Source organism: Bubalus bubalis, chromosome 9 (genome assembly GCF_019923935.1).
Source record: "Bubalus bubalis isolate 160015118507 breed Murrah chromosome 9, NDDB_SH_1, whole genome shotgun sequence".
NCBI lineage: Eukaryota > Metazoa > Chordata > Mammalia > Artiodactyla > Bovidae > Bubalus > Bubalus bubalis.
The window spans coordinates 41,292,547-41,317,465 of record NC_059165.1 but is presented as its reverse complement, the minus strand read 5'-3'; the positions used below and the strand labels follow the sequence as shown (position 1 = coordinate 41,317,465).

At 40.1% G+C, this 24,919-nt stretch overlaps 1 long non-coding RNA gene across 1 annotated transcript; it reads left to right on the top strand.

Moving 5' to 3' along the window:
* Window positions 1–443: 443 nt before the first annotated feature.
* On the top strand, window positions 444–23,882 carry LOC112586841. The gene is made up of 3 exons (XR_003111301.2): window positions 444–802; window positions 17,945–18,002; window positions 22,292–23,882. It is a non-coding gene; the product is annotated as an uncharacterized LOC112586841 (long non-coding RNA).
* Window positions 23,883–24,919: the final 1,037 nt, after the last annotated feature.

The window sequence follows — 24,919 nt, the reverse complement described above, 5'->3', positions numbered from 1 at the left end:
ATGTCTATCCCACACTCCCTAACTAAACAATATTGCAGGTTTATCTTATATTTTTCACCCTGGAGTCAAGCTTTCCTTTAAAGTCTTGGTTCTTGAATGATATATAGAAACCAAGATCTGGGCACTTGGGGTACTCACTGGTACTGGTATGTCATACTCCTAATCTCTCTCAGTGGACAGAATGGATACACACACACTTGCCTATGTGCACACTCAGTTGCTAGGTTGTGTCCTACTTTTGGTGACCCCATGAACTGTAGCCCACCAGGCTCTTCTGTTCATGGGATTTCCCAGGAAAGAATACTGGAGTGGGTTACCATTTCCTCCTCCAGGGGATCTCCCGACCCAGGGATGGAAACTGAGTCTTTTTTGTCTGATGCATTGGCAGGTGGAGTCTTTACTTTGGAGCCACTGGGAAGCCCCCTAGGTGGCTATATTAAAATATAGATACTTAATATCTGTATTAAAACCATGAGTTCACACCAATACCTCCAATTCCTATCCAGCACCACAGTGGTTTTTCTTGCCTTCACCTTTTCCACATTTACAACTCCCCTTTCCCCAGTGAGAAACCTGGTTTTCATTATCCTTGATATACATTTAAGCAAATTTTTGCTATGTAGGCCAAAATTACAAGAGCGGGAGGAGGAGGAGGAGAAAGGACAGGAAGAAGGAAGAAAGAGGAAAGAGGAAGAGTTTTGTCTTTTTATCTTCATTTTACAGAACGATTGCCCTCTTTCAGAAATAAGGAAGAGAAGACCCAGAATGGCAGGGAAGGGGATAACTGCCCCAAGAGAAACAGGTGAGTCCTGTCACTGCCTTTGGTGTGGGAATTAGTAGCAGGCCAGCAGATGGAGCCAGTTGACCCACCTTTTGTCTCCTAGGTGATTCCTGGCAGTCTTTAAAAAAAAAAAAAAAAAAAAGAGACCTTTTTAAAGGACAGTTTTAAGTTCAAAGCAAAATTGAGAGAAAGATACAGAAATTTAATATATCCTCTGTTCCCACACATGCATAGCCTCTCCCACTAGACCATAGTTGTACTATTTGTTACCACTGATGAACCTTGCATTGACATGCCATTATTACCCAAGGTCCATATTTACATTAGGATTTACTCCTAGTGTTATACATTCTATGTTTCTGGACAGATGAATATATGCCGGGGACCAGCCCCGGCTGAGCCAGGGTATTCGAAGGTGAGACGGCTAGGCGAGGGTCAGGGAACAACTGCTTTTAATTACACTTTAATTAAAGATACAAAGAGTAATAGAATAAGGATAGCTCAGTGAGGAAATTCAGTGGAGAAAAGTGGCTGAAATAAGGATAGCTCAGTAGGAAAATTCAGTGGAGAAAAGCGGCTGAAATAAGGATAGCTCAGTAGGAAAATTCAGTGGAGAAAAGAAGCCGAGTGGCTTGGTTTACGCGGAAAATCAATATAACCCGTGACACCAGGTTAGCTCTGACCACGGAGGCCGCAGGCGCCCTCTCGAATAGCGGAAGGTGCCCCACCTTAGACACCTTCTCGAGTGGGTCTTAGAAGCCCAGGCAAATAAATGGTCGCAGAGGACATCCGCTCTCCAGATGGACACTCAGCTGGAAGTTAAAGGGAAGAATGACATGGGGAGACCAAGTTTTGGTGAACAAGGCCCGCACTTTATTTTCCAAAGTAGTTTTTATACCTTAAGGTATGCATAGAGGATAATGGGGGAAGGGGTAGAGTCATGCAGCAAGCCAGGCTTTCTTCCTGCAAACTTATCATATGCAAAAGTTCAGGTGATTGACATCATCTTCTGGCCCGGAGGCCTGTTAACATTTTAAGAAACTTATCTTTCTCTAAAGGTGATTATTCCAAAGTCAGGCACCAGCCTTCCAAAAAGCATTGGACAAAGCTGCATTTTACATTTCTATACACCCATTATATCAATCAATACACTGCCAAGGACACAGTAGGTAAGGAGTATGGAGACTTAGCAGCAAACATTGGCCCAACAAGTGAAAAACCCTTCACCAATACAATTTCTAATCAATCTTTTAACTACTCAAAGGAATCTGTGTTTAGGCAGTTTAGAACATCTCCTGCCTCTCACAGTTGGGAGGCTCTGAACAATCACATGTGGCCGGAAAAACCCATTCAGGCAGGCTAGAGGATTTCCAAAGGAGTTTGCAGTTTGAAACACTGTCACATCCAGGAATTATTAACTGGAGCTGTAAGCTAACTCTCTTTTCAGAGAGAGGTAGTGGGGGACAGCCCCCCGTAAAGTCAGAGGTGTAGGTGAAAGCACAAAGCAGAAAGTAGGCAGACTCTGGTTTTGGGGGTAGATGCTCGAGAATTTCCAGGGGGACTCCTGAGGCTCGATCCCGCCTTTGCGTATGCCGAGCCTCCTTCCTCATGACCTTTGTCATGGGCGGAGTGCCTCACGCTGGCTCCCGGCAGTGATAGAATTCCAGTTGAGCTATTCCAGATCCTCACTCAATATGCAATATGCCGGCTCCCGGCAAATATACAAGGATATGAATTTACCATTTAGAGTATCATATAGAGTAGTTTCACTGCCCTAAAAATCTGGCAGCCTTTTAAAGCTTAAGCATCTTGGTTATTTTAGAGGCAATACTTTTGAAGGCCATGGAGGTGCTGGGTATGTGTTTAAATGATCCTGTTGAGGGACCACAATCAGAGTTTGCACACCTCCGCCTCCCACTCTAGGAAGCCTTCTTGGCCCCGGGGTACCATGCATACACAGTAGCCCTGTTCCTTGTTTAGCTCATACTGGCAGCTTTTTGTGTTGAGCACCTTGCTGAATTTTCATGCTCTGTGGAGCTCATGATCTTCATCTTCCATGTAAAGTGCAGACTGTGGCTTGGCCTGTCTAGCTTAGAGCATCTCCATATGGTGTTTGCTTTGCAGGTTCATGCAGATTCATTCTGGCAAATCTAAAATGAGTTCACTTCAGTTCCGTCTTTCAGTAGTGTCCGACTCTTTGCGATACCATGAATCGCAGAACACCAGGCCTCCCTGTCCATCACCAACTCCCGGAATTCACCCAAAATCATGTCCATTGAGTCAGTGGTGCCATCCAGCCATCTCATCCTCTGTCATCCCCTTCTCCTCCTGCCCCCAATCCCTCCCAGCATCAGGGTCAACTCCTCACATGAAGTGGCCAAAGTATTAGAGTTTCAGCTTCAACATCAGTCCTTCCAATGAACACCCAGAACTGATGTTCTTTAGGATGGACTGGTTGAATCTGTTGCAGTCCAAGGGACTCTCAAGAGTCTTCCCCAACACTACAGTTCAAAAGCATCAATTCTTTGGCACTCAGCTTTCTTCACAGTCCAACTCTCACATCCATACATGACCACTGGAAAAACGATAGCCTTGACTAGACAGACCTTTGTTGGCAAAGTAATGTCTCTGCTTTTGAATATGCTATCTAGGTTGGTCATAACTTTCCTTCCAAGGAGTAAGCATCTTTTAATTTCATGGCTGCAATCACCATCTGCAGTGACTTTGGAGCCCAAAAAAATAAAGTCTGACACTGTTTCCACTGTTTCCCATCTATTTGCCATGAAGTGATGGGACCTAAAGCCATGATCTCAGTTTTCTGAATGTTGAGCTTTAAGCCAACTTTTTCACTCTGCTCTTTCACTTTCATCAAGAGGCTTTTTAGTTCCTCTTCACTTTCTGCCATAAGAGTGGTGTCTTCTGTGTATCTAAGGTTATTGATATTTCTCCCAGCAATCTTGATTCCAGCTTGTGCTTCTTCCAGCCCAGCATTTCTCATGATGTACTCTGCATAGAAGTTAAATAAGCAGAGTGACAATATACAGCCTTGACATACTCCTTTTCCTATTTGGAACCAGTCTGTTGTTCCATGTCCAGTTCTAACTGTTGCTTCCTGACCTGCATACAGGTTTTTCAAGAGGCAGGTAAGATGGTCTGGTATTTCCATCTCTTTCAGAATTTTCCACAGTTTATTGTGATCCACACAGTCAAAGGCTTTGGCATAGTCAATAAAGCAGAAATAGATGTTTTTTCTGGAACTCTCTTGCTTTTTCTATGATCCAGCGGATGTTGGCAATTTGAACTCTGGTTCCTCTGCCTTTTCTAAAACCAGTTTGAACATCTGGAAGTTCACGGTTCATGTATTGCTTAAGCCTGTCTTGGAGAATTTTGAACATTACTAGCATGTGAGATGAGTGCAATTGGGTGGTAGTTTGAGCATTCTTTGGCATTGCCTTTCTTTGGGATTGGAATGAAAACTGACCTTTTCCAGTCCTATGGCCACTGCTGAGTTTTCCAAATTTGCTGGCATATTGAGTGCAGCACTTTCACAGCATCATCTTTCAGGATTTGAAATAGCTCCACTGGAATTCCATCACCTCCACTAGCTTTGTTCATAGTGATGCTTCCTAAGGCCCACTTGACTTCACATTCCAGGATGTCTGGCTCTAGGTGAGTGATCACACCATCGTGATTATCTGGGTCATGAAGATCTTTTTAGTACAGTTCTTCTGTGTATTCTTGCCATCTCTTCTTAATATCTTCTGCTTCTGTTAGATCCATACCATTTCTGTCCTTTATCGAGCCCATCTTTGCATGAAATGTTCCCTTGGTATCTCCAATTTTATTGAAGAGATCTCTAGTCTTTCCCATTCTGTTGTTGTCCTCCATTTCTTTGCATTGATTGCTGAGGAAGGCTTTCTTATTTCTCCTTGCTATTCTTTGGAACTCTGCATTCAGATGTTTATATCTTTCCTTTTCTGCTTTGCTTTTCACTTCTCTTCTTTTCACAGCTATTTGTAAGGCCTCCCCAGACAGCCATTTTGCTTTTTTGCATTTCTTTTCCATGGGGATGGCCTTGATTCCTGTCTCCTGTACAATGTTGCAAACATCCATCCATAGTTCATCAGGCACTCTATCTATCAGATCTAGTCCCTTAAATCTATTTCTCAGTTCCACTGTATAATCATAAGGGATTTGACTTAGGTCATACCTGAATGGTCTAGTGGTTTTCCCTACTTTCTTCAATTTAAGTCTGAATTTGGCAATAAGGAGTTCATGGTCTGAGCCACAGTCAGCTCCTGGTCTTGTTTTTGCTGACTGTATAGAGCTTCTCCATCTTTGGCTGCAAAGAATATAATCAATTTGATTTTGGTGTTGACCATCTGGTGATGTCCATGTATAGAGTCTTCTCTTGTGTTGTTGGAAGAGGGTGTTTGCTATGACCAATGAGTTCTCTTGGCAGAACTGTATTAGCCTTTGCCCTGCTTCATTCTGTACTCCAAGGCCAAATCTGCCTGTCACTCCAGGTGTTTCTTGACTTCCTACTTTTGCATTCCAGTTCCCTATAATGAAAAGGACATCTTTTTTGGGTGTTAGTTCTAAAAGGTCTTGTAGGTCTTCATAGAACCGTTCAACTTCAGCTTCTTCAGCATTACTGGTTGGGGCATAGGCTTGGATCACCGTGATATCAAATTGTTTGCCTTGGGAAACAAACAGAGATCATTCTGTCGTTTTTGAGATTGCATCCAAGTACTGCATTTAGGACTTTTTTGTTGACCATGATGGCTACTCCCTTTCTTCTAAGGGATCCCTGCCCACAGTAGTAGATATAATGATCATCTGAGTTAAATTCACCCATTCCAGTCCATTTTAGTTCGCTGATTCCTAGAATGTCGACATTCACTCTTGCCATCTCCTGTTTGACCACTTCCAATTTGCCTTGATTCATGGACCTGACATTCCAGGTTCCTATGCAATATTGCTCTTTACAGCATTGGACCTTGCTTCTATCACCAGTCAAATCCACAACTGGGTATTGTTTTTGCTTTGGCTCCATCCCTTCATTCTTTCTGGAGTTATTTCTCCACTGATGTCCAGTAGCATATTGGGCACCTACTGACCTGGGGAGTTCCTCTTTCAGTATCCTATCATTTTGCCTTTTCATACTGTTCATGGGGTTCTCAAGGCAAGAATACTGAAGTGGTTTGCCATTCCCTTGTCCAGTGAACCACATTCTGTCAGACCTCTCCACCATGACCCGTCCATCTTGGGTGGCCTCACATGGCATGGCTTAGTTTCATTGAGTTAGACAAGGCTATGGTCCGTGTGATTAGATTGACTAGTTTTCTTTGATTATGGTTTCAGTGTGTCTGCCCTCTGATGCCCTCTCGCAATACCTACCATCTTACTTGGGTTTCTCTTACCTTGGGCGTGGGGTATCTCTTCACGGCTGCTCGAGCAAAGCACAGCCGCTACTCCTTACCTTGGATGAGTCGCCCCTCCTGACCTTGAACTTGGAGTAGCTCTTCTTGGCCCTCCTGTGCCCACGCAGCCACCGCTCCTTGGACGTGGGGTTGCTCCTCCCAGCCACCACCTCAGACCTCAGACATGGGGTAGCTCCTCTCACCCACTCCTGCACCATTGCAGCCAACATATCTTAATATAAACTTGAGGGAGAACTTACTGAATGAGCCCCCAGTAGCCCTGTGCTAGCCGTGATGATTGCCAGAAGGAGAGGCTGGGGTCATATTGAGGCAAAAATCTGCTGAGCCCAAATATGCTGCCCAGTATGTAGGGGATTTCCTTTGAATGAACTGTGGAGGAAATTTGCTTTATCTGGGGTCAGAAGTATACTGTATTGTAGACTGTCTTGCAGAATTTGACCTGGATCTCTTTTTCTTGCCAACTTCCAGGAGCCACTGGGTACTCTCCTTCACTAGACTATTGCATGACAAGAAGTCTTATCCTCAGCCTCCACCAATTCAAATAACCTCACAGTACTGGGGTGATTTGAAGCCTTCATGAATTTTACTTTGTAGTATAGTCCCTGGAGTTTGGAGGAATCCTGTTGAGTCTTATCAATGATCTTCATAGCTACCTCCTTCCCAATCAGGATGTGTCAGGCCAGCTTCACTTTGGCAAGGTACCCTTCCTGATGGTCTTGAGGAGCTGGTTATTGCCAACAGGGGTCTTAACCTCAGCAGAGATGAGAGGAAGCCCTGCATCATTTTGGATTTGTTACAGGACTTGAAGGCAAGGTTTTCTTTATCTTTATGACCCAAATTCAGCCTAAACCTGGGAAAAGCTGATGAGGTTGGTCCAGGACACCTGGATAGTAAATTGCTTCCCAAGATCACCTGATGAACTAATCTTTATAGTGAAATCAAGATACAATGGCAGACTAAACTAAAAAACTAAGTAAAAAAAAAATGAGAAAAAAGAATAAGTAAAAAAAATGAGGGAAAGAAAAAAGAGAATAGAATAACAAAGTAAAGAATAAAAACAGAGAAGAAGAAAAGAATGAGAAAAATTAAAAAAGAAATAAGAAGAAAAAAAAAATCTATAGAAACCTACGGAAAGCCCACAATGTCAAAGAGAAAACAAGCTGGCTTTGGTCAAATGTTCCTCAGGTCATTGGAAACCGGCTTCCTGAGCTAGAAGGACCACAAGCGTAGGCCAACCAGGAACTTACATTGGTTCTTAGAATTCCATAACAATGGCTTCTTATAAGGTCATAGCAAGAAAGGGACGTTTCATGGTTAGTGATAATCCACGTGGTTCTCTCTCTCTTTTTTTATGTCTGAAGAGCCATTTCAAACTTAAAAAAGTTATTGAGAACCCAGAATAGCTTTTTGTTTATGTGGATTATAGCTATTTGCCTTATTAGAAATTAAAACCTGTATGATTCTTCAGTGGCTCTTTTATTCCTAGTTTGAAACGTGATAATAATTTTTGGCCCAGTGTATTTTCTTTTTTTCTAAATTAAATTTATTTATTTTAAAATTGAAGGATAATTGCTTTACAGAATTTTGCTGTCAAATCTCAACATGAATCAGCCATAGGTATACATATATCCCCTCTCTTTTGAACCTCCCTCCCATCTTCCTCCCCATCCCACTCCCACTCCTCTAGGTTGATACAGAGCCCCTGTTTGAGTTTCCTGAGACATACAGCAAATTTCCATTGGCTATCTATTTTACACATGGTAATGTAAGTTTCCATGTTACTCTCTCCATACATCTCACCCTCTCCTCCCCTCTCCTCCTGTCCATAAGTCTATTCTCCATGTCTGTTTCTCCATTCAGTTCAGTTCAGTCATTCAGTCATATCTGACTCTTTGCAACCCCATGGGCTGCAGCACGCCAGGCTTCCCTGTCCATCACCAACTCCCAGAGCTTACTAAAACTCATGTCCATAGAGTTGGTGATGCCATCCAACCATCTCATCTTCTGCCGTCCCCTTCTCCTCCTGCCCACAATCTTGCCCAGCATCAGGGTTTTTCAAGTAAGTCAGTTCTTCACATCAGGTGGCCAAAGTATTGGAGTTTCCTCTTCAGCATCAGTCCTTCCAATGAAAATTCAGGACTGATTTTCCCTAGGATTGACTGGTTGGATCTTCTTGCAGTCCAAGGGACTCTCAAGAGTCTTCTCCAACACTACAGTTCAAAAGCATCAATTCTTTGGTGCTCAGCTTTCTTTATAGTTCAACTCTCACATCCATACATGACTACTGGAAAAACCATAGCCTTAACTAGACAGACCTTTGTTGACAAAGTAATATCTCTGCTTTTTAATATGCTGTCTAGGTTGGTTGTAACTTTTCTTCCAAGGAGCAAGTGTCTTTTAATTTCATGGCTGCAGTCATCATCTGCAGTGATTTTGGAGCCCCCCAAAATAAAGTCTCTTACTGTTTCCATTGTTTCCCCATCTATTTCCCATGAAGTAATGGGACTGGATGCCATGATCTTAGTTTTTTGAATGTTGAGTTTTAAGTTAACTTTTTCACTCTCCTCTTTCACTTTCATCAAGAGGCTCTTTAGGTCTTCTTTGCTTTCTGCCATAAGGGTGGTGTCATCTGCACATCTGAAGTTATTGATATTTCTCCTGGCAATCTTAATTTCAGCTTGTGCTTCATACAGCCTAGCATTTTGCATGATATACTCTGCATGTAAGTTTAATAAGCAGGATGACAATATACAGCCTTGACGTATTCCTTTCCCGATTTGGAACCTGTCTGTTGTTCTATGTTCAGTTCTAATGGTTGCTTCTTGACCTGCATACAGATTTCTCAGTTTCTCCATTGCTACCCTGCAAATAAATTCTTCACTACCATTTTTATAGATTTCATATATATGTTTTAGTATACGATATTTACCTTTCTTTTTCTGACTTACTTCACTCTGAATAATAGGCTCCAGGTTCATCTACCTCATTAGAACTAATGTAAATGCTTTCCTTTTTATGACTGAGTGATATTCCCTTGTGTATATGTACCACAACTTCTTTATCCATTCATCTGTCAATGGACATATAGGTTGCCTCCATGTTCTAGCTATTGTAAATAGTGCTGCAATGAGCAATGGGATATATGTGTCTTTTTCAATTTTGGCTTCTTCAGGATATATGCCTAGGAGTGGGATTGCTGGGTCATATGGTGGTTTTATTCCTAGTTTTTTAAGGGATCTCCATACTGTCTTCCATAGTGGCTGGGCCCAGTATATTTTCAAATGTCCAAATATGTGAGGATTTTTAATTTGTGTCTTTATTAACTTCTTTTTTCATTTTACTTATTTTCAGTTTTTATTTTAGAGATACAAAATAAAAATATTCTTTATAAGAAATTAACTTAAATGCTATTCTAAAAATGATTCCTCAGTATCATTATCTATGCAGTGCTAAAATTGTCTTAGGCATTTTGAACATTTTTGCTTTTCAGATTATATGCCTGGATCAGAATCCAAAAATTCATATATTTTGATTGGTTGGTATGAATTTAAGCTTCTTTCAATCTAACTCCATCTCCTTCCTCCCTGTCCCCACCTTGTTATTTATTTTTGAGCAATTCTTGTTGTTAATTTACTACTTTTTGGATTTTCCTGATTGTATCCTGTTGTGTACATTAACAGGTTCCTCTGTACTTTCTGTAAATTGATAGTTAAAATCTTAAGGTTGATCAGATTTAGAAGTAATCTTTTTGGTGAGATGGGTGGTGATGTGTTCCTTTTCCAGGAAGCTGATGGCCTCTCATTTTGTCATGTTAATTAGCAGGCTTCCATGCTCATTGTTGAGATCCATTAAATTATGACAAGTAGCAAAATACTAAATTTATCATACTTTCATTTATTAGCTAGAATACTTCTGCAAGAGAAATGTCTTCCATTCAACTCAGTTACCTTGTGGTCATTGATGATGGTCTTTATGATTCCTATTTCTGAAGGTTGTTGGAGGTTTTTTTTTTTTTTATTGGGCTAATACACATTTTTTTCAATTGTTTTTCATACAGGACTTTTAGGTGAACTTTTATTTGAATAAATATTTATGCAGCAAAAGTTATTTTGAAAGGTTCTGAACTAAGCCATATAAATAAATGGCCAAGTGAGGAATTTTGGCAAGAGAAACACCATTTTGGACATTTGAGGTCCTGAGAATATTTGAAATCTTGTTAGGGCTGAAAAAAATATGTCAACTATTTATGTATGGAGAAGGAAATGGCAACCCACTCTAGTACTCTTTCCTGGAGAATCCCATGGAGGGAGGAGCCTGGTAGGCTACAGTCCATGGGGTCGCAGAGTCAGATACGACTGAATGACTTCATTATATGTACGGAAGCCATTGCTAGTATCATATAATCTAGCCATGTCATTTTATATGTGGTTCACTGCGGCTCATTCATTAGTTTGTTCACTCATCAAATGTTCTCTGAGGCTTTTGTTCTCTGAGGAGGCACTGTTCCTGGTGCTGGATAAACTGCAGAACAAAGTCCCTGAGTTTGCTGTGCTTTATTGTGAGGAGGTGGGAAACAACAAGTTAACAGATATGTTGAGAAGGTGAGAAATGATTTGAAAGAAATAAATACAGTGATGTGTTAGTGCTACTGGGTGGGACATCACTTTAGATGAGTACTAATGTTTCACATGAGATTTCCTTGACAGGAAGGGAGCCCGATAAGCAAAGATCTAGGAAGGAAAAGGACTCTCCAAGCAGAGGGTACCACAAGGGCAAAGGCTCTGAAGTGGAAACAAGCTTGGTATGATTGAACTGCAAAAAGTCAATCAGTGTGACACACATAGCGAGCGGGCAGAGTGGAGACAGGCAGGCAGGAGTAGAGACCCAGAATTCAGCCTTTCTGGTCGATTCTGTCCTGATATATTTTGTGTTTCATTTGGCATGATTCTGAGGCCCTGGTAGCTGTGTTTCTTCAGCATATCATGTGCCGCTGCAGAATGTTTTAGAAATCACTTCTCTCTTCCTGTCTGCCTCTGCTCCAGTCAACATCTGTCCCTTAGAAAGCCAGTTCTGAAGGAAATCTGGCCCTTTGCTGCAGCCTCAATTTCGTTTCTGGTGGTTACAGTCTCGGTGTTTCCAGGGACCTGGTTATGATTCGCTGATTTGAGCAGGGTTGAAGAGCCCGCTCCTGGACCATTCCTGCTTCGTGCTCTGCCCTGACCTCTGGTGGACTTGGCCTGTTAAGGCATAGACCAAGCTAGAAGCTGGAAGCCTTTGCCTTCTATCTCTACCTGCGTGATTTGGTTTGGAGTGTGTACTCTATTATGAAGGTTTTGAGAAGAGGCATAATTTCAGACACCACCATGGAGTGGCCAGATGGCTTTTGATCATCCAACACCTCTTATACTGGTATGGGAACCATTCTTTAAGAGTTTGCATGTGCACTGCATGCTAAGTTGCTCCAGTCATGTCCAGCTCTGTGCAACCCTATGGACTGTAGCCTGCCAGGCTCCTCTGTCCATGGAATTTTCCAGGCAAGAATATGGAGTGGGTTGCCTGTGTCCTCCTCCAGGGGATCTTCCTGTTCTAGGGATTGAACTCAAGTCTCTTACATCTCTTGCATTGGCAGGTGTGTTCTTTACCACTAGCATCACCTGGGAAGCCCTCTTTAGAGTTTGGATGGCATCAATCCTACCAGTCCCCCAGGCACAATGGATGGGTGTAGGACCCAGCCTGACCAATGGGAGCATTCATTCTTTTGGCCTGAAGGATTGGTTTGGAAAGAGCACACGATCTAAATTGGGCAAATCACGTCTTCTGTAAGGGTCTGATACTCAGACCCTCCCCTGGAGATAGAGTTCTATAGATTCTTGAATACCTGGATTGCCAGTAACTATCATCTCTTTGGCCCCTTGAGAGAGGCTGGCTGAGAATTAAATTGACACCGAGGAAGAGGGTGGGTTCTAGAAATTCAAAGGGAGTAATTTAAGCTTCTGCTTCTGGGTGTGCCTAGGGTGAACTGATGAATTCCTTTTTTCTCTTAAGCTAGTTTCAGTTGGATTTCTGACATAAATGGAAATCTCCGAATTAATACTGCAACCAGTGTTAGTCATAGTTATTATTTTTGTAGATAATCCGAAGTAAATTTGAAGTATATATGGTGTGACACTTTCCTTTATGACACCACGGTAGTAATTATATAGTGGTCTGGATGACAATATTTAAACGTCTCTCACTCCATGAGCAGGGGTCATATTTATTTTGTTCATCACTATAGGTCTTTGACTGGTTGATAGTAAGTCCTCAATAAATATTCATGGGATAAATAAATAGTTGTATGGCAATGTTTACTGATGTAAGAATGTAATTTCTCTTACCTAACACTATTGTGGTTATTGAAGAGAATGTTCTTATTCTTAAGTGAGTCATGCTGAGGTGTTTGGAGGCAAAGTGGGATGATGTCCACAAATTAATTGGTTCAGAAAAAAAATCTATCTTTCTATCTATATCAATCTGTGTATGTATGTCTGTGTTGAGAGAGAGGGAAAACAAATATGACAAAATGTTAATCTTTGTTGAAATCAAGTGACGGCGATACAGGTATTTATTGTAGTCTCCTTTCAACTTTTGTATGTTTAAAAATGATCAAAATTCAAATTAGGAAAAGAGAAAAGATGACCTTTATCTGAATGGGCACTCACGCTTGCTTCGCCTTTGAGAAATGTCCAATTCCCCAATTATAGGACAAGTATACCAGAGAAAGACCATTTGCATTACAAAATAACTTTTAATTTTCCAGGGGAAAAAAATCCCCTCAAGTCTTATTCAAATAATAGCAATTAAAATGATCCAATGAAGAGTTCAGCTGTAGGGGAAACTGGAATTAGCACTAGAGGGCAAGTCTTCCCTGCCTCCTTCCCTCCTTTTGTCCCTCCTTCCCCTCTCCCTTTCTTTTCTCTCTTTATTTCCCCCTTTCTTCCTTCAGTTATTTTGCTAAAATAAAAAAATTTTTTTTCCTTTTTTTTAAACAAACAAGGAAGTTATTATAAAAAAAATTTCAGACAATAAGGAAGGAGTAAAGGGGACAGCAAAAATTATCCTTGATGTTACTACCTACAGATAATAGTAAAAACAGTGCAAGGTATTATTCTAAGCATTTTACACATATTGACATGCTTAAACTTCACTCATAACCTGAGAAGGTAGTTCCTACTCTCATGCACATTTTACAGAAGAGAAAGTTGAGGAGATGGTGTTAAGTTTCTCAGGATCAAATCCTACATGGCCTTGCTGAGAAAGAGACACTCTGAACTCTTTGGTAAAAGTCCTTTGCTACATACATACTTGCCCCCATTCATATGTGTATACAAATGTGTGCACATGATAATCACCCACATGTATATGGATTTGCACATATATGTATGCCACAGTTACATGTATAAACACAAACATGTTACAAAACAATCATTTTATTCATGGTACTTTATGACTTGATTTAAAAAATATATATCACAACATTGTTAATCCTCTGAACATCAGGAAACTGTGGTGAGAGAGTTTAACTTGTCCTAGGCTGAGTGGAGCTGTGAACCTGGCTGGTTGACTCCAGAGCCTGTGTTCTTAGTCATGTACTGCTCCTTTTTTTTTTTTAAATCCAGTTCTCTAATTTTTGTGTTTTAGTTATTTCTTAGTCTTAATGTTTTATAAATAACGCTGTCATGAATATCTCAGAATAAGCACTTTTAAGAGTCCTCAAAATCTTAGCTCTTAGACCCCTAGACTTTATTTCTTTATTCACAAAGCACATATTAAATAAACTAGAAAATATGCTCAGCAATAGTCTTCCTGTAACGCTGTGTCAGCTGAGAGTTGGAAGGGAGACTTCTGATCGATTTTTCTGTTCTGGGCAGGAATCTTTTCTAACAATGACCCAGCGGCAGATATGATTACAATAGTAGTACCACCCCTTGAACACCTTGCTATATTTCAACCACTGGGTCACACCTTTTTCCTTTAACATTTCCTTAATCTTTACAATAACTCTGTGAGGGAGGTGTTATCCCTCTTTGTTCAGATGAGAGCAAACATCCTGTGACATCTCTGAGAAGATGGGCACAGCCTCTGTTTACAGATATCTATGAATGGGGAACTCTGTTGTGCAAAGCAGACCAGACCACTTATGGAGCCCTGTAATTGCTTACTTACTATTGTAAGAATTCACTTAAAATCACTGTAGAATTCACTAACTCTCTTTTTACACAATAGAGCTTGTTTAGATGATAACAATGAACATAGCTGCCATTTGTTGGGCATTTGCAAGAGGCCAGCATTAGTTCTTAGTGTACTTTTCACAGGTATTTTTAATACCTCACTTATACATAATGACCTTATATGGGGGTATCTATTATTTTTTTCCATTTTATATATGAGGTGACTGAGGCCTGTGGCTATTAACTAGTGAGGCCAAGACAGTCCCATCTCACCTGAATGTACTTACCTGATGGCTTTAGAACCTGACCTCCCTAGAAAGATGCCTGAGGGCAAAAAACTTAAGATGAGTAGTCCGGTCAACATAGAAGAATGTCAGTTTAGAGAGATGGAAAGCAGCTGGCCAAGTTCCTTCCTAAAACTTTCCAAAGTTTTCAGAATTTCATATAGTATGGATGTAGGTTGGAACAAGGAAAATTTAGATGGAAGTCTAGCAAACATTAATTATCACATCAACAAACATATCTGTAACATTTTTTGATGTAGTAGGGGTTTGCTATAAAACCTAATATTGTGCTGTGTGCAAATTTACTTTAGAATCTATTGTGTTTATTCCTCTGTCATGGGTTGAACTGTGTGCACCCAAAAGATAAGTCTTAATTCCAGGTACTTATGAATGTGACCTTTTTTGGAAACAGACCTTTGAGATACAATCAAGTTAAGATCCAAAATCACTGCAGATGGTGACTGCAGCCATGAAATTAAAAGATGCTTACTCCTTGGAAGGAAAGTTATGACCAACCTAGATAGCATATTCAAAAGCAGAGATATTACTTTGCCAACAAAGGTTTGTCTAGTCAAGGCTATGGTTTTTCCAGTGGTCATGTATGGATGTGAGAGTTGGACTGTGAAGAAAGCTGAGCGCTGAAGAATTGATGCTTTTGAACTGTGGTGTTGGAGAAGACTCTTGAGAGTCCCTTGCACTGCAAGGAGATCCAACCAGTCCATTCTGACGGAGATCAGCCCTGGGATTTCTTTGGAGGGAATGATGCTGAAGCTGAAACTCCAGTACTTTGGCCACCTCATGTGAAGAGCTGACTCATTGGAAAAGACTCTGATGCTGGGAGGGATTGGGGGCAGGAGGAGAAGGGGACGACAGAGGATGAGATGGCTGGATGGCATCACTGACTCGATGGACGTGAGTTTGAGTGAACTCCAGGAGTTGGTGATGGACAGGGAGGCCTGGCGTGCTGTGGTTCATGGGGTCGCGAAGAGTCGGACATGACTGAGCGACTGAACTGAACTGAACTGAACTAATTTGATATGACTGGTGTCCTTAGAAGAAAAGGAAAGTGCCATGTGAAGATACCACTATTGTCCTTAGAAGAAAAGGAAAGTGCCATGTGAAGATACCACTATTGTCCTTAGAAGAAAAGGAAAGTGCCAGGTGAAGACAGAGACACACTGGGAGAATGTCACATGACAGCAGAGGCAGAGATTTGAGTGATGCAGCTGCAGGCTGTTGACCTGAAATAAATAGACTGCCAGTTACTTTTCCAGCAAAAATGAGTTTATTCAGAATCAGGAAAGAATTGCAGTTCGGGGTCTGCAACCATGGCAAGCCATATGCAAGTCTCATCACAGCAAAGGAGGGACAGATAAAAGAGGGGGAAAAGGAATTTGGGACGGCTGTAGTAAACAAAGAGTCCATGACTTTTCATTAGTTGAATTGTTGCCAAGAGAAAAGAGGAGGTTGGTCTACTTCCCGTTGGGCTACGCTATTATCGGAGGTAATGGAAGCTCCCCCTTCTGGTCTCCTGACTATTTAATTGAGGTTTCTGTTTATTAATTTTTTACAAGGCCAAGGAACATCAAGGATTGATGCCCCTTCAAGAAACTACAGAAATGCAAGGAAGGAGTCTATCTGAAGTCTCAGAGAGAGTGTGGTCCTGCTGACATCTTCATTTTAGATGTCTAGCAACTGTGTAGAATTGTGGGGAAAATATATTTCTGTTGTTTTAAGCCCCCTCGTCTGTAGTATTTTGTTACAACAGCCCTAGGAAACTAATACAACCTCCCATTCCACTTCTAGGAGTTGATAAACTATCCTCAAGATTTGAAGTCTATTCAGTTGCATGGATGATTTCCTTTCACTTGTTTCCTCTGGGATTTTCAAACTTCAGTGTGTATAAACAAAAAAATACATATATATATGTATATATGTATATGTATGTATTCTGCAGTTGGTTTAGAGGATTTTTAAAAGTTGAAGTATAGTTGACTTACAATATTGTGTTCATTTCAGGTATTCAGCGAAATTATTTTGTTATATATATATACACGTCTATATATTTTTTTTGTAAATTCTTTTCCATTATAGTTTATTACAAGATATGGAATTATCCAGGCAAGAATACTGGAGTGAGTTGCCACTCGCTTCTCCAGGGGAATTCCCGACCCAGAGATCAAACCCCATTTCCTGAATTGGAGGCAGATTCTGTACTGTCTGAGCCACCAGGGAAGATAAAGTTCCTTGTGCTATACAGTAAATCCTTGTTGTTTGTGAGGATTTTTTCAATAGATAATTTTCACTGAAAGTTTTTTCACATTTGTTCATTTAGAATGTGACTGCCAAGCTTCTTTGTATTGTATTTCTCTTTGCTTTCTCTCCCCTAGGCGATATCCCTTCAGTTTTTGTTGAAATATTTTCCTAGGCCATTTGCCAACCAAACGTATTCTCTTGTGAATGTACTATCGTGGATCAATGCCTCTCTTAAAGTGTGGTACTCGGTATAGGGATTATAGTGGGACTGATAACTTTCCTGCTGTGGATATGAGCACTGTACTTCTATCAGTGAAATCGCTGCTTTTTATTTTTTTTAAAGCAGCCACACAGCAGTTATTTAATTGAAACCCCACATCTTTTTTTTTTTTTAATGTTTAGCTCCTAAGTCTGATTTTATACCTTTTAAAACACACCAAATTATAGATGTTTTAGGACACCTAAATATAGAGTGTTAGTTTGCTCCTATTAATTTTTTATTGTATGCAACTAAGATTAGATCTAATACGCAGTACAGTGATTATAGATACAAAACTCTACTATGAACAAAAAAATTAAACTTACCGAGAAACTAGATCTTAATTGTTCCCAGTACTAGAGGAAGTGATAATTATGTGACTTGGTAGAGGTATTAGCTCAGGCTACAATGATAGTGAAAGTCGCTCAGTCGTGTCCGACTCTTTGCGACCCCATGTACTATACAGTCCATGGAATTCTCCAGGCCGGAATACTGGAGTGGGTATCCTTTCCCTTCTCCAAGGGATCTTCCCAACCCAGGAATCAAACCCAGGTCTCCCGCATTGCAGGCAGATTGCAATATAAATGTATCACATCAATATATTCCATACCTTAAACTTACAAAATGTTGTATGTCAAAAATATCTCAATAAGAAAAAAAAAATCTAAAAAATGTATTTTTTCCTCAATCACTCTCTTTTTCTCTTCAAGCTTGTTGGTCTCATGAGAGGAGTCTCCCCATTACAGACTTCATCTCCGGATTAAATAAGTAAGTTCGCTTTTTAAGCATATTTATGAATATCACTTTCTTCCTTCAGGTTTGTGCCATGTTTTTGCATTCAGGTTTGGATGGTTGCTCCATCTTCCATCTATTTGTGTGGCTCTGGTGGGAGTTTTGTGTGTATTAAATATGTTGCTTTCTTTAGATGCTGTCTTCTCTTTCTGTCTCTTGAGGAGAATCTGTGAATTTCTTTTTAGTTAGAGTGTTACTAAGACAGACTTAATGCCTCTGGATTGTACCCATCTTTTACAGACTTAATGCCTCTGGATTGTACTCATCTTTTAAGAATATCAATGTAATAATATATTTATATAGAGAAAACGGGTAATAAAATTTACTAATAATTATTGGGTTTCTTCCTATGTGCTAGGCATTCTCATTTAAGAAAATTGAGGTGGAAGTCACATATTATAAAATCAACCATTTTAAAGCAAACAATTCAGCGGCATCAAGTACATTCATAATGTTGTACAACTACTGCCTCTGTCTAGTTAAACATTTTCATCACTCCGAAGTAAAACCCCCTACCAATTAAGCATTTTCTCCCTCTCCTTCCTCCCCTCAACTTCTGGCAGCCATCAATCTGCATTTTGTCTTTATGGCTTTTTGTATTCTGGATATTTCATATAAATGAGATCATATAGTATGTGACTTCTGTTTGCCATTTTTCTCTCAGCATGGTTTGCAGGATCATCCATGTTGTAGTGTGTTTCAGTACTTTTATTTCTTTTTGTGACTGAATGATGTTCCACTGTGTATTTGACATTAATCTGTTGATGGTCATTTATGCTATTTCCACCTTTTGGCTATTGTGAATAGTGCTGCTATGAACATAACTGCATATGTACTTGTTTTAGGGTTATGTTATAAACTGTGCCTTTTAGGACTTGGAAAACACTATCATTCTTTTTCTAAGAAACCTTTATTTGGGTGCCTGTGTAATTTGTAAATAGAATGATACAACCATAGAAGATTCATTCATTTTGTAGGGCTTGCTCTCTCCTGGATTATGTTCACATTTTTGGGACATATTTCAAGCTGAGTGAGTCCATCAACATTATCATCATCCCCCTGACACTGGTGATGGTAGCTATCATTTGAGAGCCTATCATATCATAGATATTATTTTTATCTGCATTTCACAGATGGAGAAACTGAGGCTTATGAAACTTAAGCATCTTTCCCAAGGGATAGACTAGTGATAGACCTAGGACTAAAACCAAAATCTTTGTGACTCTAAAACTTGAGCTATGTGACAGTTACGTGCCCGAGTTTTCCAACTTTCATGAAGTTGGCTTTTCCTCCTAGTTTTAGTGGATAGCTGCTGACCATCAATAATAATAAACCTTCAATCAGTCAGTCCTGAAATCAGTTCAGTGAGTCAGAAACGCCACTGGAAACTGAAATGGAATGGAATGAGATGGAAAATACCATGTAGTAAGGGTATTATTTGATGAAACTTGCACGTGTGTGGCATATACATATGTGTCTGCATGAGGTAGTGATATAAAATGTATTTCTTATTGTGCGTTGCAGTCAAAAGGTTTGAAAAAATGCTCTAAGCCACTCAGGTTCGTTTTGATCAATGAATGTTCATCATATGTTTGAACTCTTATACAACCCCATACGTTTGAGTTTTTATACACCCAAACAATTGTTGCTAGTTTCTTCATTCTCAAATATGGAGAATTTGCTCTCATCCTCCAAGTTCACAAATTACTGAACTATGATATTTTTTGCCTCTTCATAGCCATCATTGACTGATACAACATGTAGTTTTACATGGGTGCAAGCCTTTGAAATTCTGTTACCCTTCATTATTAAATAACACACATGCAAAAAAGTGCACATTTAATAAGTACTTTAATAAGTGATAGCCCACATCGATTTTCACTTAACACAAACAGACCATTTGTGCTGTTTTGTCACTTACTGGCACCCACATCAGACGAGCAAGACACGAAACTAGACATCTTCCCTGCTGTTCATCACATAGCATAAATGCAATTTGGGGGCTCTGGTCCCCAGACAGCCTCCGGGAAGGGCTCCTGTGGATATGCAGATGACAATTCCACATGGTAAATGTTTGGTTTTCTTCACGTCAGTAGCAATCCACAGCAGTTCTCTGGGGACACTTTCAAAAGCCAGTTTGAAAATTTGTTCCTTAAAAACACAATGTTTTAAAAAATTTATGATGAGAACATATTAAAAATGCCAAGTTGTTGGTAAAAAGCCCCAAAGCATCCTTTTAATAAATTGGAGTGAATTATAACTTAAATCCTACAAAACAGAATTAGGGTTTTACATTTTTATTTGTCTCAATGCAAGAATTCAGTCTCTCACTGAAACATTAAAAAAAAAAGTCATGCAGAAAGTTCAAGGGATCGTTAATCAGGTAGGGATGGTTGTGGAGACTGATCATTGAGCAAATGCTGTTGAAACACCCTTTGGTGTAAAACACTATGCCAAGTGTTGAGAAAAGGGAAAAATTATGATATAGCAAGCTGCTTCAGAAAGCTAGCCAACAGGAGATTCCTATGTGTGTTTGTAGGATAGATTTAAAGGAAGTTCATCAAAATCTTGTATGAAATTAATGGTAGAAAAGTAGAATTATAATGTCTGTTAAAAAGGGAATAAACACATTCTGGTGGAATCATCCAATGGGATAACAGAAAGCTATTAATAAGAAAGAGGGAGACTTCCCTGGTGGTCCAGTGGTACAAACTGTGAAGAATGGTTAACCTGAGGAGTGGGTTTGGAGTCAGGGAAAGATATCACAGTAAGGACTTCAGAGCAGAAAGGTAGGGCAAGTCTGGGTACTGGTTGATATTGCTAAACTTCTGCATCAGCCCTGAAATAGCCAGAAACAATTAAATTGTGAAATTATGCAAGCCGTATCCACTGTTCAGTTCAGTTCAGTCGCTCAGTCGTGTCCGACTCTTTGCGACCCCATGAATCGCAGCACGCCAGGCCTCCCTGTCCATCACCAACTCCCGGAGTTCACCCAAACTCATGTCCATTGAGTCGGTGATGCCATCTAGCCATCTCATCCTCTGTCATCCCCTTCTCCTCCTGCCCCCAATCCCTCCCAGCATCAGGGTCTTTTCCAATGAGTCAACTCTTCGCATCAGGTGGCCAAAGTATTGGAGTTTCAGCTTTAGCATCAGTCCTTCCAATGAACACCCAGGGCTGATCTCCTTTAGGATGGACTGGTTGGATCTCCTTGCAGTCCAAGGGACTCTCAAGAGTCTTCTCCAACACCACAGTTCAAAAGCATCAATTCTTCGGTGCTCAGCCTTCTTCACAGTCCAACTCTCACATTCATACATGACCACTGGAAAAACCATAGCCTTGACTTGACAGACCTTTGTTGGCAAAGTAATATCTCTGATTTTCAATATGCTATCTAGGTTGGTCATAACTTTCCTTCCAAGGAATAAGCATCTTTTAATTTCATGGCTGCAGTCACCATCTGCAGTGATTTTGGAGCCCCCAAAAATAAAGTCTGACACTGTTTCTTGTGGCTAAAAGCAATTCTATACAGTGCTGTAAAAAAAAGCCTTGTTGAATAGAAAATATTGATGAATTCAAGGAGGTGACTCAAGCTATATAAATAAAAGATAAATAACAATGCAAGATTATGTGTACTGAGTATCAAATGGATAGCCTGGTGAACCTATCAAGAAGATCTTCATGGAAGAGAGAAAATGTGAAGTGATTTCAAAAGCTAGTAATAGTAAAAATGTGGATTTAATAATTAGTTGTGCAAAAAAAAGTCACTTTGGGTTTTGATAACTCAACTTGGTCTCATTTTTTTGACTTCTTTTTGTAAAGTGCTTTTGATATGGACCATTTTTAAGTCTTTTTTTGAATTTGTTACAATATTGCTCATGTTTTATGGTTTTTTTTTTTTTTTTTGCTTCAAGGCACATGAGATCTTAGCTCCCCAACTAGGGATTGAACCAGCACACCCTGCGTTGGAAGGCAAAGTCTTAACCACTGGACCACTAGGGAAATCCCTTGAGACTTTTTGATAGCAGAAAACACACTATTAGTTCATTCGAGCTATACTGAGTCAAGTCAGTATTTTCTGCTTTACTCCCTTATCTCTAGTTGTCATCCAAGTCCTGAAGGGCTCATGTGGTATCATGGACTCATTTTCTGTTTGTGCATGTGTAGGTGCATGTGTGGGTGCGTGTGAGTGTCCGTCTGTCTGTGTATTGTTCCCTAATTTTGGGACTTTACAGGGAGGGGCTAAATGCAGGTCTCTTTCGCAGAGATGGGGAAACTGAGACGTATGAAACTTGATGCCTCCCATAAGTGATACAGCAAGAAGTGATAGGACTGGAAGTCAGACTCTTTGGAAGTGTTCATGTCTTTTGCATCCCTTCCAACGCATCTCCTTGCCCAGTGCCTACAGAAGATTTTTTCCACCTCTCATCATGTCAATAAAAAAAGTAACTAAAAAGTTGTCTCCCATGAAACATTGTTTTGTGTTAGGGTTTTTGCATTTAGAAAGCAAATCCAACCTGTCCAAAAGAAAGTCTTGATCTTCCTCCCACAGACTTGCCCTATTCATGTCTTTCCCAACCTTCCAACTGTTTAGGCCATGAACTTTTATCATCCTTGATTTTCTTCATTATCTCATATCCCACATCCAAAGCATCAGCAAATCTTATAAAAGATACCTAGAATCTAACCGCTTCTCAACACTTCTGCTACTGCCACCTTAATCTAAGCTTCTATCATCTCTGACCTGCATTATAGTGGAAACCTACCAACTGGTCTCTGTGCTTCCATTCTTGCTTATCCCAATAGTCTATTCTCAAACAGCAGCCAGAATCATTCTGTTAAAACATGTAAGTTAGGTCATGCCACTTTTCTGCTCAAAAAGCTCCATTGACATCTCATCTGACTCTGAGTAAAAGGTTAAGTTTTTTTTTTTTTTTTCAATAAGAATCCTTATTTATAAAAGGCCTTATTCACACCCCTGTTACATAACTGACTTTATTTCTTTTTACTCTTTTACTTGATCATTCTGTTCCATAAATTTCTTCTTTTCCTCAAAATGCCAGTCATACCTAGGATGCTCCCCTCCCAGAAATCTGAGTGTTTCACCCCTTGCTTTGCTACAAGTCTTGGCTCAAGTGAGACTTACCTTGACCTTCCCACTTAAAATTTCAAACCCTTCCCTATTCCCCCCGTGCTCCTCTATGTTCTGTTATTTTCCATAGCACTTATCAGCATATAAAATATGATATCACTTACTAATTTTTCTTATTGTCTGTCTCCCCTGAAAAGAATGCAAACCCAACAAAAGCAGGCAGTTTTGTCTGTTTTATTTACTGATGTATCTGTAGCACTTAGAACCCTGCTTATCACATAGCAGATGGTCAATGATTATTGTTGAATGAATAAGTTGTGTCCGACTCTTTACAACTCCATGGACTCTAGCCCACCAGGCTCCTTTGTCCATGAGATTCTCCAGGCAAGAATACTGGAATGGGTTGCCATTTCCTTCTCCAGGTATAGCATGAATAAATGAATTAGATGTATCTAGATTTCTCATTTAAGCAATAAAACTTGAAATATTATGTAAAAAGACAAAGTCACTAATAAAATACATATCTTTATGTCCTGTTGCAACTTGAAAATATACTATAAGACATGGCATGTTCAGAGTACAAGGAGAAAGTGACATTAAAAATCATTTTTCCAGTATGGATATTCCTTTAAAAACTAGGAATAAAACCACCATATGACCCGGCAATCCCAGTACTAGCCATATACCCTGAGGAGACCAAAATTGAAAAGACACACATACCCCAATGTTCACTATAGCACTATTTACAATAGCTAGAACATGGAAGCAACCTAGATGTCCATCAAGAGATGAATGGATAAAGAAGCTGTGGTACATATGTACATATGTACAATGGAATATTACTCAGCCATAAAAAGGAAAACATTTGAGTCAGTTCTAATGAGGTGGATAAATGTAGAGTCTATTATACAGAGTGAAGTAAATCATAAAGAGAAAGCAAATATCACATAATAATGCATATATGTGTTGGAGAAGACTCTTGAGAGTCCCTTGGACTGCAAGGAGATCCAACCAGTCCATTCTGAAGGAGATCAGCCCTGGGATTTCTTTGGAAGGAATGATGCTAAAGCTGACGCTCCAGTACTTTGGCCACCTCATGCGAAGAGCTGACTCATTGGAAAAGACTCTGATGCTGGGAGGGATTGGGAGCAGGAGGAGAAGGGGAAGACAGAGGATGAGATGGCTGGATGGCATCACTGACTCGATGGACTTGAGTCTGAGTGAACTCTGGGAGTTGGTGATGGACAGGGAGGCCTAGCGTGCTGCGATTCATGGGGTCGCAAAGAATCGGACATGACTGAGCGACTGAACTGAATGCATATATATGGAATCTAGAAAAATGGTACTGATGAACCTATTTGTAGGGCAGCAGTGGAGACACAGACGTAGAGAACAGACTTATGGACATGGTGGGAGTGGAGGGAGGAGAGGATGGGATGTATGGAGAGAATAACATGGAAACTTATATTACCATATGTAAAATGAATAGCCAATGGGAATTTGCTGTATGACTCAGGGAGTTAAACCAGGACTCTGTAACAACCTAGAGGGATGGGATGGGGAGAGAGGTGGGAGGGAGGTTCAAAAGGGAGAGGACATGTGTATACCTATGGCTGATTCATGTTGATGTTTGGGAGAAACCAACACAATTCTGTAAAGCAATGATCCTTCAATTAAAAAAATAAATAAATTAAAAATTAAAATTAATCATTTGTCAAAGTCATCACATTGTCTAACTCACTCCATCTGAAAACTTACAGGCAAGAGGCCCTATAAAACATTGAAAAAGAAAACATTAACA